Source organism: Prunus dulcis, chromosome 6 (assembly GCF_902201215.1).
Source record: "Prunus dulcis chromosome 6, ALMONDv2, whole genome shotgun sequence".
NCBI classification, from domain to species: Eukaryota; Viridiplantae; Streptophyta; class Magnoliopsida; order Rosales; family Rosaceae; genus Prunus; species Prunus dulcis.
This window is the reverse complement of record NC_047655.1, coordinates 16,048,197-16,068,258: the sequence shown is the minus strand read 5'-3', so window position 1 is coordinate 16,068,258 and position 20,062 is coordinate 16,048,197. Positions and strand designations below refer to the sequence as shown.

The following is a 20,062-nucleotide window of genomic DNA, read 5'->3' as shown; positions in this document are numbered from 1 at the left end:
ATGTTGGCGTATGGAGCATCTGCTGATCAGGTGGATGAGATTGCCGGGATGGGGAAGTCCACTACGTTGGAGGCTTTGGTAAGATTTTGTCAAGCTGTTGAAACTCTGTACACTAGGGACTACCTGCGTAGACCTACTCCCAGGGACCTCCAACGGCTTCTACAAAAAGCCGAAGCTCGAGGATTCCCTAGAATGATTGGTAGCATCGACTGCATGCACTGGCAATGGAAGAATTGCCCAACTGCCTGGCAAGGTGATTATGGAAATAGAAAAGGCCAAAAAAGTATCATCCTTGAAGCCGTTGCTGGCTTCGACACATGGGTTTGGCATGCCTTCTTTGGAGTTGCAGGATCCCAAAATGACCTCAACGTGCTGGGTCAATCCCCGGTCTTCAACGATGTATTGAGAGGCTAGGGCCCCAATATCACCTATCAAGTCAACAATACAGTATACCAGACGGGTATTATCTAGCTGACGGCATCTACCCGAGGTGGACCACTTTTGTCAAATCCATTCCGAATCCCCGATCCCAGAAGCAAAAATTATTTGCTACCTATCAAGAGGGATACAAGAAAGATGTCGAAAGGTGTTTTGGCATCCTTCAAGCTCGGTGGTTGATTATTCGAGGTGCGGCCTGTATGTTTGATGAGGAGATCCTCAGAAGCATTATGATGACTTGCATCATCCTCCATAATATGATTGTGGAGGATGAGTATGATTATGATGCTTTAGAGGTCTACGAACTGGATCCAATGAACACGGCCTTGACACGGATTTATGAAAGGCCCATGGGGCCAAATGGAGAACCGTTTGAGCCTGAACCGTTGGTGAGGGATGGTCATTTGATGACCCGAATGATAGATCGATATACAGAGATGCAATCTTCGTATATTCATGAAATGCGTCAAGTTCACTTGATGGAGCATCTATGGGCTGTGAAAGGCAATGAAGATGAATGATGGAGCATAGATGCTTTGGTTATGTTTTATTTAGTTATGGTTAGGTTGTGTTGTATTTTTATTTATTATGGTTTGGTTGTGGTTTGTTATTATTATTGTGCCTTGTTTGTAGTTTTTTTATTTTAATTTTGTTTTGTTTGAAGTATGGAATATGTTGAATAAAAAGGTAATTTATTGAATGCTTTGTTTATTAAATAAAGAAATCTAATACAAGTCATTAAGAATTACTACTACTAAAATAAAATACATGAATTACAACAACTTTAATAGAAAACATGAAAAATACAAATACATAAAAGGTATGCTAACTAATTTAATGGTTTCCATCATTTAACCAATCCGTGTTGCTAGGCCCATCATCCCGGAAAAGTCTTCTTCTCATAACATCCCTTCGTTCTAGCTTCCAAAATTGTTTTGTTTCAGGGGACATATGACTTGTATCCATCGCCATGGTTTCCCGATCCGTCTTGTCCATATCTTTTTTGCGCAAATACTCCCTTTCTCGTGCATACTCGGCTTGAAGGGCCAACTCGTTATCCTGGCGTTTCTGCTCCATTTCAATTCTTATGCCGTTTTGCCTTGCAATTTCCTCCAAAAACTTTGAATTATTATTGCTTGAATTACCCGCTTTCTTTGCCTTCGCGGCCTTTCGGCCAATGGGCCTCGGCTCCTTTTCGATGGGTGAGTCTTGACTCATAGGGGAATCGAGAGGTGAATCCGATGTCATTGAATCACGGAGTGGCGTCTCGTTTAACACAACGGCGGGACCCGTCGGAATAATTATGAAGCGTTTGCAATATTTCACCACCTCCCAACATTCATGATGGTTGAAACTTTTTTTGCCACCCCCGGTTGCACCGAACCACATTTGTGCTTGAATCATCTATTTAACAAAAAAATGGAAATGCAATAAATATTTAAAATATATTGGATATGCAAGTAACAAAAATAATAATAATGGAAATGCAATTAACCTTACAAATAAATTAGAAGTGCAAGAAAATTAAGAAACAATTGGAAATGCAAGAAATATTAACAACATATTGAAAATGCAAGAAATATTAACAAAATATTGAAAATGCAAGAAATATGTACAAAATATTTAAAATGCAAGAAATATTGACAACATATTGAAAATGCAAGAAATATTAAGAAAATATTTAAAATGCAAGAAATATTAACAAAATATTGAAAATGCAATAAATATTAACAAAAAATATATATTAGGAGATTAAACTTAATAAAACAAAAATTATAAAATACTTACCTCGTTAGTATGATTTTCCCCGCTTCTATAGTTGTCTATCGCTTTTGCCAAGGCATCTCTCCATTTTCCCAATTCTTTATTGAGAATTTTTCACCTACTAGATAATGCCATCTCTGTACGAGTAGACCCCGGAATTTTTTCACAAAATGCGACATGAATTTTTTTCCACATATGAAAAAATTTCATCTCATTGCCGGACACGGGACAATGACAAATTTGGAGGCAAGCCTAACACAAGGAAACATCTTCCATGGTGCTCCAAGCCCCTCCGGTTTCGATAGAAGAAGCCATAAAAATATGAAATCAAAATACAAGGTGAAAAAGAGGAAAATGTTGAGTAAAGAGTGAATAATAGTAGAAGTATAATGAAATGTATGAGGATTGGTGTTGAAAGTGAAGGGTATTGATAGGTATTTATAGAAGAAAAAAAAATCTGAATTTATTAGAATTTTAAAAAAAAATTTCGATTTTTTTCATAATTTTATTGCCCAAAAAATGCCAGCCGTTGGATTAGATTCGGATATGCTGATCGGAGGGCTGGGGGCCTAACATGTGGCATCTTCCCGTTGGAGCTGGCGTCGCGCTGACGTCAGCATGCGATGGTTCAAATTTTTTTTACCGTTGGCCCGAGTTGGTGGGACCCACTCCCTCCCGGGCCTAGACTGACCGTTGGAACGAATTTTTATTTTCCCCCTAGCCTTGGGCTCGGCTGCCCGTTGAACTTGCTCTTAGCCTTTTGGGGTGGACATGCTCTTATTACTAATAAAAATTTGAGATCTTTTATTTTTTATTTTTGCCACATCACTAATTAACAGAAGTTTTAACGGTTTTCTTAATGGAGGGTGTATTTTGAAAGGTTCCATGAAGTTGGGGTACTAATGGGTCTTTAAAGGTTAGGATGAGTTTGCAATAACCCCCATAGTTTGGGGGGTTTATTGTAGTTTATCTTTATATATATATATATATATATATATATATATATAAAATAATCATAACAGTCCAGGCCCAACATCATTAAAACTAAAACTAAACAAATAAACTGAATCAAACCCACAAACAAAAGCCCAACAACACTACAAACCCTAACCCTATCTAATAAGGTTATCTTTAACTATGAGTCATCGTCGTTACCGTTGCTGAAGATGCCGCCAAGATGAGCACCACCATGACAACCACTAGAACAAGAGTTTGTGAAGACACCCGCAGAGACCAATGGACGAGAATCCGGAAGAAGCCAAAGCTGCATCAAACTCATATGGTCAAACCATGGATCTAAGAAGATCCTACACTCCCAAAACCAAACATCCATCTCATAAACATCAGTCTTGAGAGGCACAAGCATAAGGGAGGAGAAGTCGATTGTGGGAACACTCAATAGCTAGGGGAGGGACAAAGACATGGATGTGACTCTGAGGTTGTGACTGAGGGAAAACAAAGGATGGACAACCATGAAAAAACAAGAACAAAAAAATAAAACTCTAACAGAGGAGAGAGATAGAACATTAGCTAACATGGGAGCAAGAAAATAGAGAGGGAAATAGAGGAGAGGGGAGGAGGTACAATGAACTCCTCCTTGTCAAAGAGGGAGTGATGTGCTGAGAAATTTTTTTGGGGGAGGGCAGTTAGGGTTTCAGTGTGAGAGAGAGAGAGAGAGAGAGAGAGAGAGAGAGAGAGAGTGAGAGAATATATATATATAAAGATCGGGATTTTGATTGTGATGTTGGCCTTTTGCATACTCAAGGTTGAACATAGTTCGGCCAAAATGGCCATAACATCCGATATTTATCTTTTTATTTTTTTCTTCTTCCTTGAACTAAGAAAAAAATTACACCAAATATTCTCTACAAATCTTTAACCTGTACAAGTCAAACTAAATTTTATGTAAAACATCAAAAGGAAAATTACTAAATCAAATATAAGTATGGAGAAATGATGTCCCTTCTTAACCAAAGTATCAGTTGCCATATTAGCCTCACGAAAATTATGATTGATAGAAATTGAACTAAATTTGGGTATAAGGTGCCAAATATAGTGAACAACCGTTGTAGGATTCTAAAGAGGCAAATTTTTTAACGGTGCGTTTGGATGAAGGAAATAAACTTGAGATTTTGACAAAAGTAAGAATTTCAAAGTTGACATAAACTAATTCCCGTACAGAACAAATAAATTTAGAAATTCCGCATGAGAAAAAACATGGAATTTGGAGGTCATAAATCCCAAATTTTAAATTCTATCTAAATAGTCATCATTCTTAAAATTTCAAGAGAGATTGAGTTATAAAAAATAAAAAAAGAAGAAGACAATTTTACAAATAAAAGCTCAATTTTGTGTTTAAATCCATTAGCCAAACAACAAACTTTACAAATTCTAGAACATTAATTTCCATCATTTTAAATTCCATAATTTATGAATTTATTTGCACTTTTAAATTTCCTCATCCAAATGCACTATAAATGAAGTAAATGAAATTGTCCACTTTCTTTACAAAGAATTTGAATTAGAAGCTTAGGACCTCCTTCAATTTCTAAATGACACAAATGAAGTCGTCATGCCCATGATAAAGTGCGGGAACACATATTTTGCTGGCCAATAAGAAGATGACACGTGTAAAAGGAATATCTCCCTAAATTAAGGAACCAATTTCCACCAAATCTCTTGGATTAATTCCTATCATCTTTTTGGGTAAAAATAATAATAACCAAATAAGGATTATTCTCCCAAAACCCTAGCATACAAGGAGCCTATAAATACATAGCTACACAAGGCATTCAAAGTAATTCTTCTCTAATTCCAAAACACTACACAAACATATATATATATATATATATATATATATATATCTCTCTCTCTCTCTCTCTCTCTCTCTCTCTCTCACATGGCTTCGGCCACGACACCCAGCTCTGGCCATCTGACTCTCTCCGTGAGAGAAAACTCCATCCACTTTGGCTATTGCCATCTTTTTCTCAAGATCCAATCGAACCAATTTTGGCATCGAAGGGCCTTTGGCCAACATCCCAGGTGTGGTCCCTTGACCTAGATTTGTTTTTACAGGAACCAATAGAGAAGGAAGATCGAAGATCGAGGAATCAACCCGCGAATATTCCCCATGAGAAAATTTGCTCAAACATATTTGGTGCTTTCATTGAAAGCATGAGTTATACTCAACGCGTGTTCTTGAATTAAAGGAATCCGTTTCCTCCTATTCATCACTCAATCGAAGCCTTCCAAACAACCACGGTTGGAAGCACGTGAGCAAGAAGCAGGGCTGCTGAGACAACTCAATTCGGGATTGGCCCCAGTCACGCTTCTTGTGGCCCCGCCGTCGAGACCACAACTCCACCTCACCACTCCATGGTGGTGAGCACCTTTCCACCACAAGGCCCCACAACTGCAGCACCAGGTCCCATTATTGAGCCTACAGCTCAACCGCATGGACATGCGGCTGGAGCACCCGTGCAACCTCACAGTCCCGTGGCTGCCACGACTTTGCAGCCCCACAGCTTTGCTACCGGTTCCAGCAGCGGCTAACTGCACGGCCTCATGGCCTGATTGGATGCTCACTACAATGACGGTGCCGTCATAGATCATCCTAACATCACTACCTACGACCATAGTGGTGCCGCTACCAATTTTGGGTTCGTTGTGGAACAACTACAACCTTTTCCTCCTTTGTCGCCGTGCTTGACGTACGCTCCTGTGTACACTACTAACGAAATCCTAGCCCGTGTGCAATTAGGCACAACACAATTCTCTCCTTCTGATCCACATAGTCAAGCAGAACTTAGTCTTAGAGTTTACCAGCTGACTCAAAGAGTAGATGACCAAAACAACTTGGTTGGACAGCTCCTCAACCAGATTGACTTGGTTTGAAACCTTGGCCTTGAAGAGAGAAGGATGGACGAACGCACCAACAGGCAGTTCGAGAGGTCCAAGGTAGGTATAGCAGGATCGAGCAACTAAGGAGAAGGATAAGAACGAGCTGTCAGCGTGTAGGCATGTCACAAGCATTTGTAAACCCTAGTCAAAGTAGATTAAGTACCCATTCAAGATTATGTCTAATGATCAACGTACGTGAGAGGTTGGGCCCACAATCCGATGTCCATGCTCCTTTGGGACCACCAAGAAGTATTCATGAGAGGCTAGGCCCCCAGGGAGGTCAATCCATCGACCCTCGTCATAAGGTATGTGAAGAGGAACGTTACTTGATCTACTCTGGAAGAACCAACTCACGTCAACAAGCCACAGAGAACCCTCGCAAGTGTAGTCCACCAATATGCCACATAGGCAAGACGACCAAGGAGGTCAGGCCTCGAGAGTCAACGAAGAAGTTAATCAGCGAAGCCCGCATCATGAGGAACACCGATGTGAACCACGTGTCTTGCTAGTAGAGGACGTTGAGAAATTCGCTAATGACTGACTTTGTGACTTGAAAAATCAGAGGAGATTTAAATTATACTCTACGCAGGGAGATAGACCAAGTGAACTCCTCTCTGTTCACTAGTGAGATCAAACGTGTTGCTCCCCCGAAGCGGTTCTCAATGCCATCCTTCACCCCATTTAAAGGAGATTCCAACCTCAAAAGCCATCTCAAGCACTTCAAGAGTGCTATGATCCTGTATAAGGTTGAAGACACGCTGATGAGCAAGGTGTTTGTAATGACCCTGCGAGGAGCAACATAAGACTAGTTCCATACCCCCCTAATGTCCGGGTTGATCGGTAGTTTCAAGAAGCTAGCTCTCATCTTCTCCAATGAGTACACTTCTTACCGGACGATCAAGAAGAACCCTGACCATCTGTTCAACATATGCAAGAAGCATGATGAATTCCTCCGAGACTGCATCAAAAGATTCAAGGCAGAAAAGGTGAACATCATAGGATGCGATGACCAAATTGTGTCCTCTGCCTTCAAGAAGGGCTTGTCAGCTAAGCACGACTTATATAGTGAGCTGACCATCACTCCCAACGAGACTCTAGCAGAAATCTTTGCAACCGTGCAATTCTACGCGCTCTGGGATGATGATCGAATCACAATGAAAAAGTCTACCCGGCATGCCGATCAACTAACCAAACAGGCAGATCAAAGGAATGATAGGTTCAATAATGTGAACAATGGCAAGTGCAAGTTGCAACCCCAGGGAGATGCTCTGGCAAATGAGAAATACACTAAGTTCTTCATCCCAATACATCAAATTTTAGCCCAAGTGAAGGACAATCCCTGGGTGAAGAGACCACTGCCCTTGAAGGGAGATCCAGCCAAAAGGGATACCATAAGGCACTGTACCTTCCGTGGGATGCAAGGGCATTACATAAACGACTCCTTTGCTTGGAAAAAGCACCTCGAAGAACGGGTGAGAGAAGGCCACTACACCTTAAAGAATGGAAAAAGCACCATCAGGCGATAGCAAGAAGATGCTCAGCCTAAGGGTTGAAGAAGAGCAAGCAAGCACAGTTCATATCGATAAGCCGGATAAAACAAGTAGGGGAAGAAGTAGATCTCGTTCCTGACAGTTGAGCAGACCAGAAAAGAAAGGGAATAACTACCCCTTAATAGCAATCAAATAGTCAGGACCATGGTGAAGGAATCCGTTCGGAGGTCTCTCTCTTCTAAAAAGGGATGGAAACTCGAGAAGGACGTTGAGGTAGTACCCCTTAATCCTGACAAGCCATAAAGAGAAGTGCTGATCGGCTTGTGCCTAAGCTTAGCGGAGAATGTAGAGTTGACCACCTTCCTCCAGAACAACAAAGACGTGTTCGCATGGTCACTGTGTGACATGCCAGGAATTGACCTGCAGATCATCAGTCACTGACTGCATGTGGACCCAACCAATAAGCTAGTGGCATAGAAGAGGAGTAACTTTGCTTCCAAGTGAGTTGTAATCATTGATGCAGTGATTGACAAGCTCTTAACTGCAGGCTTCATTGAAGAAGTCTCTTACTCAATGTGGCTGACCAATGTAGTTATGGTGGCAAAGAAAGACCAAGGAAAGTGGAGAGTGTGTGTGGACTACACCAACCTTAACAAGGCATGCCCGAAGGACAATTTTCCATTGCCAAGAATTGATTAGCTCTTACATTGGTTCATGGATGCATACTCTGGCAAGCTTCATGGATGCATACTCTGGCTACAATTAAATTATGATGCATGGAGGCACATACTACTACAAAGTCTGCCTTTTGGGCAGAAGAACGCCGGAGGGACATACCAGAGGCTCGTGAACAAGATTTTCAAGGAGCACATCAGCAAGACTATGGGGGTTTACATAGATGACATGCTGATCAAAGTTCCCCAATGAGTGGGCCACATCACGAACCTTGTCGAAACCTTTGGCATACTCAGAAAATATCACATGAGTTTGAATCCGAGCAAGTGCATACTTGTCGTCTCATCCAGCCGATTCTTGGGATACTTAGTCACCCAAAGAGGTATCAAAGCACATCCCAATCAAATCAAGGTCATCCTCAACATGTAGTCGCTGCCACAATGAAAGAGATAGAACAGCCACTCTCAACCGATTCATCTCGAGATCTACAAACAACTGCATGCCATTCTTCAAAGCCTTGAAGAAAGGACAGAGAGACAAGTGGGACGAAGAGTGTGAAGTAGCTTTTCAAAACTTGAAAAACGACCTCACTTCACCTCCCTTGCTCTCAAAACCCGTACAAGGCGAAGATTTTTTCATCTACCTGCCGGTGTCCAACTCAACAATTAGCTCAGCTATCATCCAAGAAGAGATGGGGGCACAACATCTAATATTCTACACGTCAAAAGGCCTCATTGATGTAGAGACTCGCTATCTGAAAACAGAAAAGTTTATTTTAGCCCTTGTAGTTTCCACAAGAAAATTGAGACTCTACTACCAAGCTCACCGGATCATTGTCGTGGCCGACTTTCCTTTGATATTGATTCTCCATATCCCCAAGCTATAGAATTGAGTTAGTACGACGTCTTCTACTGGTCAAAGACTGTTGTAAATGCCTAGGCTAGATTTTGTTGCAGAATTCATCTCATCAGCCGTAGAATAGAAGCTGGTCAACAAAAATAAGGAAAGTTCAAGAGCAGACATAGTGAAAAAATCCATTTATAAAGGCAAATAAATAAAAATGGAGTATTTACGACCGCTTAAAATATTCACCACCAAATCTTTAAATATTAATCATCAGCAAGTGAAAGAAAATATCACTTCTCAGATAAAAACATTCCTCATAAATTATGTTTTGAGGACGGAAAAGGGAGCAGATCATACTATCAACTCATTAACATCAATTGATATTAGACACATCTTAGCATATGTTACTTGAAGATAAATATCCATGGCCACATTGAGGTATGATAATTTTAAGGATATGCGTATGAAAACAAAATTAGAATATTAACAAATAATATAGTAATAAGTGAAGGGACAACTAATTGTATTTTGGATTCACAAATTTGGATTAAGTAGCCCAACTTTCAAATGTTGTATGTGCAGGCTCCTTAAAGATAAGTCTGCACGTATGCACTTAATAATTATCACCATTTTCTACGTCAACTTGATCATATACAATTAGGCGCAGTGGGTCGTTATTGCGACATGTTGACTGTAAGCATTGATCGGCTATTATTATTTCACATGGATAAAACAAGTGATAATTTGCTCGCTTTTAATTACTTGAGCGTCTTACTATACTTCCCGTAAAGCAGTTGGGCTCAAATTGTTCTCCGACTATATAATAATTGATTTTACTCAAGTCTGCATGATGGAAAATGAATTAGTATCATAAATAGATAACAAAAACAAAAAAATTAATAAAGGCAAAGAAATAAAAATGAAGCACTTACAACTGCTTGAAAATAGTCACGACCAAGACTCTGAATATTAATCATCAGCAAGTAAAAGAAACATCAATTTTCAAATAAAAAAATTCCTCATGAATTATGTTCCGATGACAGAAAGGGGGCCGACCATACTATCAACTAATTAACATCATTTGATACTAGACACATCTTCTCATATGTTACTTGAAGATAAATATCCGTGGCCGCATGGAGGCATGATAATTTTAAGGACATTCGTGCGAAAACAAAAGTAAGTGTGAGGAAGAAGAACCCTTGGCATGAGTGTTTGGAGAAGACATTTTTCTCGAATTCAGACGAACATAGGAGGATTGGAAAGAAAAAAACCAAAAGAACAGAGGGTTTTCAAAGGAAATGGAAGCTGAAATAGAGCTAGGGTCTTGATGAATAGTGATAGAGTTTACTAAATTTTTGTAAATTGAAGAAGGAAGATCGTGAGGAAAGTGGGAATAAAGGAGTTTTCGTTTAGATTAAAATAGCTGTTAAAAATATTCCTCATGAAGTGTAGTTGAATAGGCAGACGTGCGCTAGTGCAACGGCAGGAAATGGCGCGCATCATTAATTGGCCAATAATTTAGTCTGAAACTGTTTAAAAACGATTCAGACTTAAGGGGGCATTGTTTGGGCCAAAAAGAAATCCACACGCAAGCCCATCTTCACAAAGAAAAGCCCACAAAACAAAAGAACAAAGGACTGGGCTTTCCCATCTTCTTTATGAAAATGGCAGAATTGTGAAAACGTCAAAATTAAATGGCAATTGATCACTGAAGCAGATCTTGAAAGAAGAATTGGATTGGGCCTAGCTTTTGAATACTCACAATTGATCTCAAAGCTTATAGTAAAAGATCAGCAGATTTTTTGGAAGGTCTATTCTCAGAACCCACGTGAAAACCTGACTTTGAAAAGTCAACTATTTTAACTAGGTCACAAGAGAATTTGACAGGGAATTAATGAAGGCAGTCTTGTAGGAAGATTTCTCCAGTCTTTCACAGACAGAGAAGAGATCAAAATCGCTTTTATATATTCAGAGAAATTTCTGCTCCAAAGAAGGCACTATTTTCAAGAGATAATTAAACTGCGTCTTGGGAGATGAGTAGGGTGTGCAGGGAGTTGTTCATCTGAAAAATCAAACTAACCATCACAGTTTGAGGTCTTACAGAGAGCTGTTAAATTGGAAGAAGGGTTAGGTCTTCTTTCAAGAAAAACAAGGAAAACAGGGAAATGATTGACTTAGGAACTGACTATCGAGGGCTTATCTGCCAGAATTGAAAAAACTCCCTTTTTTTTGCATTTAAAAATGAAAGATCTTTTGAGAATTTTGCTGCCCATTATTAAAAGAATTAGAAACCCCACTCCAAAATATTTTCTTATAAATATAGGAGAGGGTGAACAGAGCAAGGACATACAATCAGAGAACCAAAAAATCAATCAAAGACAAAAACTCAAAATGATCACTTGATCTCAAAGAACCTTCAAATAAATTGAAACAACCAAAAGCTCATTAAGCCACAAGAGAGAAGCCAGCTACAAATCAAAACTTCCAAGTTTCAGACTTAGAGAAATAAATCATTCAAAACGAGATTTCTCTCATTACAAATTTGGTTCAGCAAAAGCCAAACCAAGCAGAGTTTGGGTTTCACAAATATGAAAACCTCAACAAATTTATGGAGAGCCATGAATAAGCAGAACATAGTGCAGTTCCAGCTGAATAATCCTCAAAGTCCAGCCACTTCTGCCCCCTTCAGACTAAAGAGACCGCAATTCTTGCCTTTCAAAAAGCCTTCAAGGGCTTGAAATAGATTAAAGCTCTGTCAAATTCGAAAGTTGGTATCGATTTATAGCTAAAACTTAGCAATTGAAGTTGCTGACAGCCCAGTCCAGCACAGGCATACCCAGTCCAGCCCGAATCGGAAGCATCTATCCAAGGAGATATGGAAATCTAGCCTTCTTTTTGTCTTTCTAGAGTTGGTTTTTCCCTTTTGAGTTTTAAAAAAGGCAGTTCTGCCTAAAAACAGTTTGTTTTCCCATAATTTATTATGGCAAGAACTACCAGTTTTATACTGTAAAAAATTGTGAAGTCCTCACCTATCTGAGGCAAGAAAAGAACTTACTTGAGAGATACTCCTCACCCAAATTCACAATCGCTTGCTTAGAAGTCAGTAACTTGAGGGCAAGTTATCTATTTTTAAAAGTCTATTAGGATTTTCAAAGCTAACAGTGGCACGCTCGCACACTAAAGAAAGTTGACTTGTTGACCAGTCAATGGTTCTCAAGGCAATGGGGAACTTTACCCTACCATCACAGGAACAAACATAAAACGGGTGAACAGTAAGTGGAGGGAAAAATTTTTGTATGTTGGATTCAACAATTTAAATTGAGTAGCCCAACTTTCAAGGCCCATAGGTGTAGGCTCCGTAAAGATAATTTTGCACCCAGGAACTTAATAATCATCACCATTTTGTACGTCGGCTTAACAATATACAATTACGTGCAGTGGGTTGTTATTGCGACGTCTTGACTATAACCATTGATCGGCTATTATTATTTCACATGGATAGAACAAGTGATAATTTGCTCGCTTTTAATTACCTTTGAGTCCTACGATACTTCCTGTAAAGCAGTTGGGCTTATTGGAAAATGGAAAATGAATTAGTAATATAAATAAATAATAATTTATTTTACTCGAGCCTGCATAATGGAAAATGAATTAGTAATATAAATAAATAACATAAAAGAATCAATTAATAAAAGCAAAAAAATAAAAAAGAAGTCTCTGATTATTATTCATCAGAAAGTAAAAGAAAAAGTCACTTCTCATATAAAACCATTCCTCATGAATTATGTTCCGAGGACGGAAAGGGAGCCGACCATACTATCAACTCATTAACATCATTTGATATTAGACACATCTTAGCATATGTTACTTGAAGATAAATATCCGTGGCCGCATGGAGGCACGATAATTTTAAGGATATTGATGCAAAAACAAAACTAGAATTTTAACAAAATAATATAGCAGTAAGTTAAGGGAGAATTTTTTGTATGTTGGATTCACCAATTTAAATTGAGTAGCCCAACTTTCAAGGGTCGTATGTGTAGGCTCTGTAAAGATAAGTCTGCACCTATGCACTTAATAATCATCACCATTTTGTACGTCGGCTTGACCATATACAATTAGGTGTAGTGGGTTGTTATTATGACGTGTTGACTATAACCATTGATCGGCTATTATTATTTCACATGGATAGAACAAGTGATAATCTGCTCGCTTTAAATTACCTTTGAGTACTACTATACTTCCTAGAAAGCAAGGTCTAAAATATCGGTGATATCGGAAATATCGATAGTCCAAAAACACGGAAATTTCGATGGAAATATCGGGATATTATCGATATCGATAAAAATTGAATAAAAACCACGGAAATTGTAAGAAAAACTTGGAAATTTTTATTGAAACTTTGGAGGATGCTTATTTAGTCAATTATCTATTAGTTTATCACAAAAAATTGGAAGGAAATGCATTGCATGATGGATTTAACTAATTTAAGTTGATTATATAGCGAGCTGACAAACACTGTGAGTGTAGAAAATATGTAGTAATTAATGAAAGAAGATTAAACACACCACAATCATTTATATATAAAAATTTACTACAATATTTTACATTTTATACATTGCATGCATGAACCAACAAGAAAACAATAATGAAACAAGTGTAACAAAATGTGATGGAAGCATATAAAGTCTTTAATAATGAATTTAGAGACAATAAATACACATGTAAGTGACCAAATAAAGAATAGAAAAATTAAAAACCACATGTCATTGACTAAGTAAGTAATTGACACAATTTAAAATATAATACCACCCTTAAATTTGGAATAGATAATAATAAACATGCAAATTAAATAACAATAATGAATGAGAATAACTTACTATGAACTTGTGGGGAAATTGAGGTTGATAGATGTTGAGAAAAATATGAGCATTATGTTTTGTTTTGGAGAGATGTTGAGAAACAAGAGACGGCATGGTAACCTAACTATATGTATAGAAATATGACTACAACTAATTAGTTAGGTGTGTGGTTGAATGGTGGAGTGAATGAGTAAGTTGAAACGTGGTGAGTAGTTGAAAAGTTAAAACTTGAAAACCAGCTCGCAAGTAGTGTATTATATATATTAGATTACATAGATTGTAATCACAAACTGACGACCAGTGTAGTGGTAAAGACGCTGCAGTTTTTCGGAAGGGGGCTGGGTTCGAGCCCCAGCGTGCGCAGATGTGTGAGTGAGTTTACATGTTTAATTTTTGAAAGTTCATATCGCGATATTATCGATAATATCGCGATATATTGACCATTTAAAGCAGGATATTGAACGAAAATATCGCAGCCGAAATATCCTCGAAAATATCGACGAAATTATCGATATATTGACGATAAATGGAAGGTTATGTGCGAAAATATCGTGGGTCCAAAAAAACGATATTTATCGGCGAAAATATCGAAATTTAATACTGTGCTAGAAAGTAGTTGAGCTCAATTTGCTCACCGACCACATAATAATTGATTTTACCCGAGTCGGCATGATGAAAAATAAATTAGAAATATAAATAAATAACAAAAAAAATCAATTAATAAAGGCAAAGAAATAAAAAAGAAGTCTCTGATTATTAATCATCAGCAGGTAAAAGAAAATATAACTTCCCATATAAAAGCATTCCTCATAAATTATGTTTTGAGGAAGAAAAGGGAACTGACCATACGATCAGCTCAGTAATATCATTTGATATTAGACACATCTTAGCATGTGTTACTTGAAGATAAATATCCATGGCCGCATGGAGGAAAGATAATTTTAAGGACATTCGTGCGAAAACAAAACTAGAATATTAACGAAATAATATAGTAGTAAGTTAAGGGACAATTTTTTGTATGTTGGATTCAACAATTTAAATTGAGTAGCCCAACTTTCAAGGGTCGTATGTGCAAGCTCCGTAAAAATAAGTCTGCACCAATGCACTTAATAATCATCACCATTTTGTATGTCGGCTAGACCATATACAATTAGGTGCAGTGGGTTGTTATTGTGACGTGTTGACTGTAACCATTGATCGGCTATTATTATTTCACATGGATAGAACAAGTGATAATCTGCTCGCTTTTAATTACCTTTGAGTACTACTATACTTCCTAGAAAGAAGTTGAGCTCAATTTTCTCACCGACCACATAATAATTGATTTTACCCGAGTTGGCATGATGAAAAATAAATTAGTAATATAAATAAATAACAAAAAAAATCAATTAATAAAGGCAAAGAAAAAAATTAGAAGTCTCTGATTATTAATCATCAGCAGGTAAAAGAAATTATAACTTCCCATATAAAAGCATTCCTCATAAATTATGTTTCGAGGACGAAAAGGGAACTGACCATACGATCAGCTCAGTAATATCATTTGATATTAGACACATCTTAGCATGTGTTACTTGAAGATAAATATCCATGGCCGCATGGAGGAAAGATAATTTTAAGGACATTCGTGCGAAAACAAAACTAGAATATTAACGAAATAATATAGTAGTAAGTTAAGGGACAATTTTTTGTATGTTGGATTCAACAATTTAAATTGAGTAGCCCAACTTTCAAGGGTCGTATGTGCAAGCTCCATAAAGATAAGTCTGCACCTATGCACCTAATAATCATCACCATTTTGTATGTCGGCTAGACCATATACAATTAGGTGCAGTGGGTTGTTATTGTGACGTGTTGACTGTAACCATTGATCGGCTATTATTATTTCACATGCATAGAACAACTGATAATCTGCTCGCTTTTAATTACCTGAGAGTCCAACTATAGTTCCTATAAAGCAGTTGGGCTTGTTGGGCTCAATTTGCTCTCCGACCACATAATAATTGAATTTACTCATGTATGCATGGTGGAAAATAAATTAGTAACATAAATAAATAAAAATAATAATCAACTTATAAGAGCAAAGAAATAAAAAAGAAGCACTTACAACCACTTGAAAATAGTCACAACCAAGTCTTTGATGATTAATCATCAGCAAGTGAAAGAAAAAATCACTTCTCATATAAAAACATTCCTCATGAAATATGTTCCGAGGACAGAATGGGGGCAGACATACCATCAACTCATTAACATCATTTGATATTAGACACATTTTAGCATATGTTACTTGAAGATAAATATCCGTGGCCGCATGGAGGCACGATAATTTTAAGGACATTGATGCAAAAACAAAACTAGAATTTTAACAAAATAATATAGCAGTAAGTTAAGGGAGAATTTTTTGTATGTTGGATTCACCAATTTAAATTGAGTAGCCCAACTTTCAAGGGTCGTATGTGTAGGCTCTGTAAAGATAAGTCTGCACCTATGCACTTAATAATCATCACCATTTTGTACGTCGGCTTGACCATATACAATTAGGTGTAGTGGGTTGTTATTATGACGTGTTGACTATAACCATTGATCGGCTATTATTATTTCACATGGATAGAACAAGTGATAATCTGCTCGCTTTTAATTACCTTTGATTACTACTATACTTCCTATAAAGTAGTTGAGCTCAATTTGCTCACCGACCACATAATAATTGATTTTACTCGAGTCGGCATGATGAAAAATAAATTAGTAATATAAATAAATAACAAAAAAAATCAATTAATAAAGGCAAAGAAAAAAAAGAAGTCTCTGATTATTAATCATCAGCAGGTAAAAGAAAATATAACTTCCCATATAAAAGCATTCCTCATAAATTATGTTTTGAGGAAGAAAAGGGAACTGACCATACGATCAGCTCAGTAATATCATTTGATATTAGACACATCTTAGCATGTGTTACTTGAAGATAAATATCCATGGCCGCATGGAGGAAAGATAATTTTAAGGACATTCGTGCGAAAACAAAACTAGAATATTAACGAAATAATATAGTAGGAAGTTAAGGGACAATTTTTTGTATGTTGGATTCAACAATTTAAATTGAGTAGCCCAACTTTCAAGGGTCGTATGTGCAAGCTCCGTAAAAATAAGTCTGCACCAATGCACCTAATAATCATCACCATTTTGTATGTCAGCTAGACCATATACAATTAGGTGCAGTGGGTTGTTATTGTGACGTGTTGACTGTAACCACTGATCGGCTATTATTATTTCACATGGATAGAACAAGTGATAATTTGCTCGCTTTTAATTACCTTTGAGTACTACTATAATTCCTAGAAAGTAGTTGAGCTCAATTTTCTCACCGACCACATAATAATTGATTTTACCCGAGCCGGCATGATGAAAAATAAATTAGTAATATAAATAAATAACAAAAAAAATCAATTAATAAAGGCAAAGAAAAAAATTAGAAGTCTCTGGTTATTAATCATCAGCAGGTAAAAGAAAATATAACTTCCCATATAAAAGCATTCCTCATAAATTATGTTTCGAGGACGAAAAGGGAACTGACTATACGATCAGCTCAGTAATATCATTTGATATTAGACACATCTTAGCATGTGTTACTTGAAGATAAATATCCATGGCCGCATGGAGGAAAGATAATTTTAAGGACATTCGTGCGAAAACAAAACTAGAATATTAACGAAATAATATAGTAGTAAGTTAACGGACAATTTTTTGTATGTTGGATTCAACAATTTAAATTGAGTAGCCCAACTTTCAAGGGTCGTATGTGCAATCTCCGTAAAGATAAGTCTGCACCTATGCACTTAATAATCATCACCATTTTGTATGTCGGCTAGACCATATCCAATTAGGTGTAGTGGGTTGTTATTGTGACGTGTTGACTGTAACCATTGATCGGCTATTATTATTTCACATGGATAGAACAACTGATAATCTGCTCGCTTTTAATTACCTGAGAGTCCAACTATAGTTCCTATAAAGCAGTTGGGCTTGTTGGGCTCAATTTGCTCTCCGACCACATAATAATTGAATTTACTCATGTATGCATGGTGGAAAATAAATTAGTAACATAAATAAATAAAAATAATAATCAACTTATAAGAGCAAAGAAATAAAAAAGAAGCACTTACAACCACTTGAAAATAGTCACAACCAAGTCTTTGATTATTAATCATCAGCAAGTGAAAGAAAAAATCACTTCTCATATAAAAACATTCCTCATGAAATATGTTCCGAGGACAGAATGGGGGCAGACATACCATCAACTCATTAACATCATTTGATATTAGACACATTTTAGCATATGTTACTTGAAGATAAATATCCGTGGCCGCATGGAGGCACGATAATTTTAAGGACATTGATGCAAAAACAAAACTAGAATTTTAACAAAATAATATAGCAGTAAGTTAAGGGAGAATTTTTTGTATGTTGGATTCTCCAATTTAAATTGAGTAGCCCAACTTTCAAGGGTCGTATGTATAGGCTCTGTAAAGATAAGTCTGCACCTATGCACTTAATATTCATCACCATTTTCTACTTCGGCTTGAGCATATACAATTAGGTGCAGTGTGTTGTTATTATGACGTGTTGACTGTAACCATTGATCGGCTATTATTATTTCACATGGATAGAACAAGTGATAATCTGCTCGCTTTTAATTACCTTTGTGTACTACTATACTTCCTAGAAAGTAGTTGAGCTCAATTTGCTCACTGACCACATAATAATTGATTTTACCCGAGTCGGCATGATGAAAAATAAATTAGTAATATAAATAAATAACAAAAAAAATCAATTAATAAAGGCAAAGAAAAAAATTAGAAGTCTCTGATTATTAATCATCAGCAGGTAAAAGAAAATATAACTTCCCATATAAAAGCATTCCTCATAAATTATGTTTCGAGGACGAAAAGGGAACTGACTATACGATCAGCTCAGTAATATCATTTGATATTAGACACATCTTAGCATGTGTTACTTGAAGATAAATATCCATGGCCGCATGGAGGAAAGATAATTTTAAGGACATTCGTGCGAAAACAAAACTAGAATATTAACGAAATAATATAGTAGTAAGTTAAGGGACAATTTTTTGTATGTTGGATTCAACAATTTAAATTGAGTAGCCCAACTTTCAAGGGTCGTATGTGCAAGCTCCGTAAAAATAAGTCTGCACCTATGCACTTAATAATCATCACCATTTTGTAAGTCGGCTAGACCATATACAATTAGGTGTAGTGGGTTGTTATTGTGACGTCTTGACTGTAACTATTGATCGGCTATTATTATTTCACATGGATAGAACAAGTGATAATCTGCTCGCTTTTAATTACCTTTGAGTACTACTATACTTCCTAGAAAGTAGTTGAGCTCAATTTTCTCACCGACCACATAATAATTGATTTTATCCGAGTCGGCATGATGAAAAATAAATTAGTAATATAAATAAATAACAAAAAAAATCAATTAATAAAGGCAAAGAAAAAAATTAGAAGTCTCTGGTTATTAATCATCAGCAGGTAAAAGAAAATATAACTTCCCATATAAAAGCATTCCTCATAAATTATGTTTCGAGGACGAAAAGGGAACTGACTATACGATCAGCTCAGTAATATCATTTGATATTAGACACATCTTAGCATGTGTTACTTGAAGATAAATATCCATGGCCGCATGGAGGAAAGATAATTTTAAGGACATTCGTGCGAAAACAAAACTAGAATATTAACGAAATAATATAGTAGTAAGTTAAGGGACAATTTTTTGTATGTTGGATTCAACAATTTAAATTGAGTAGCCCAACTTTCAAGGGTCGTATGTGCAAGCTCCATAAAGATAAGTCTGCACCTATGCACTGAATAATCATCACCATTTTGTATGTCGGCTAGACCATATACAATTAGGTGCAGTGGGTTGTTGTTTTGACTTGTTGACTGTATCCATTGATCGGCTATTATTATTTCACATGGATAGAACAACTGATAATCTGCTCGCTTTTAATTACCTGAGAGTCCAACTATAGTTCCTATAAAGCAGTTGGGCTTGTTGGGCTCA

At 37.0% G+C, this 20,062-nt stretch overlaps 1 pseudogene; it reads left to right on the top strand.

Annotated features, from left to right (window-relative positions):
* Positions 1 to 707, top strand: LOC117629848 (annotated as a pseudogene).
* Positions 708 to 20,062: the final 19,355 nt, after the last annotated feature.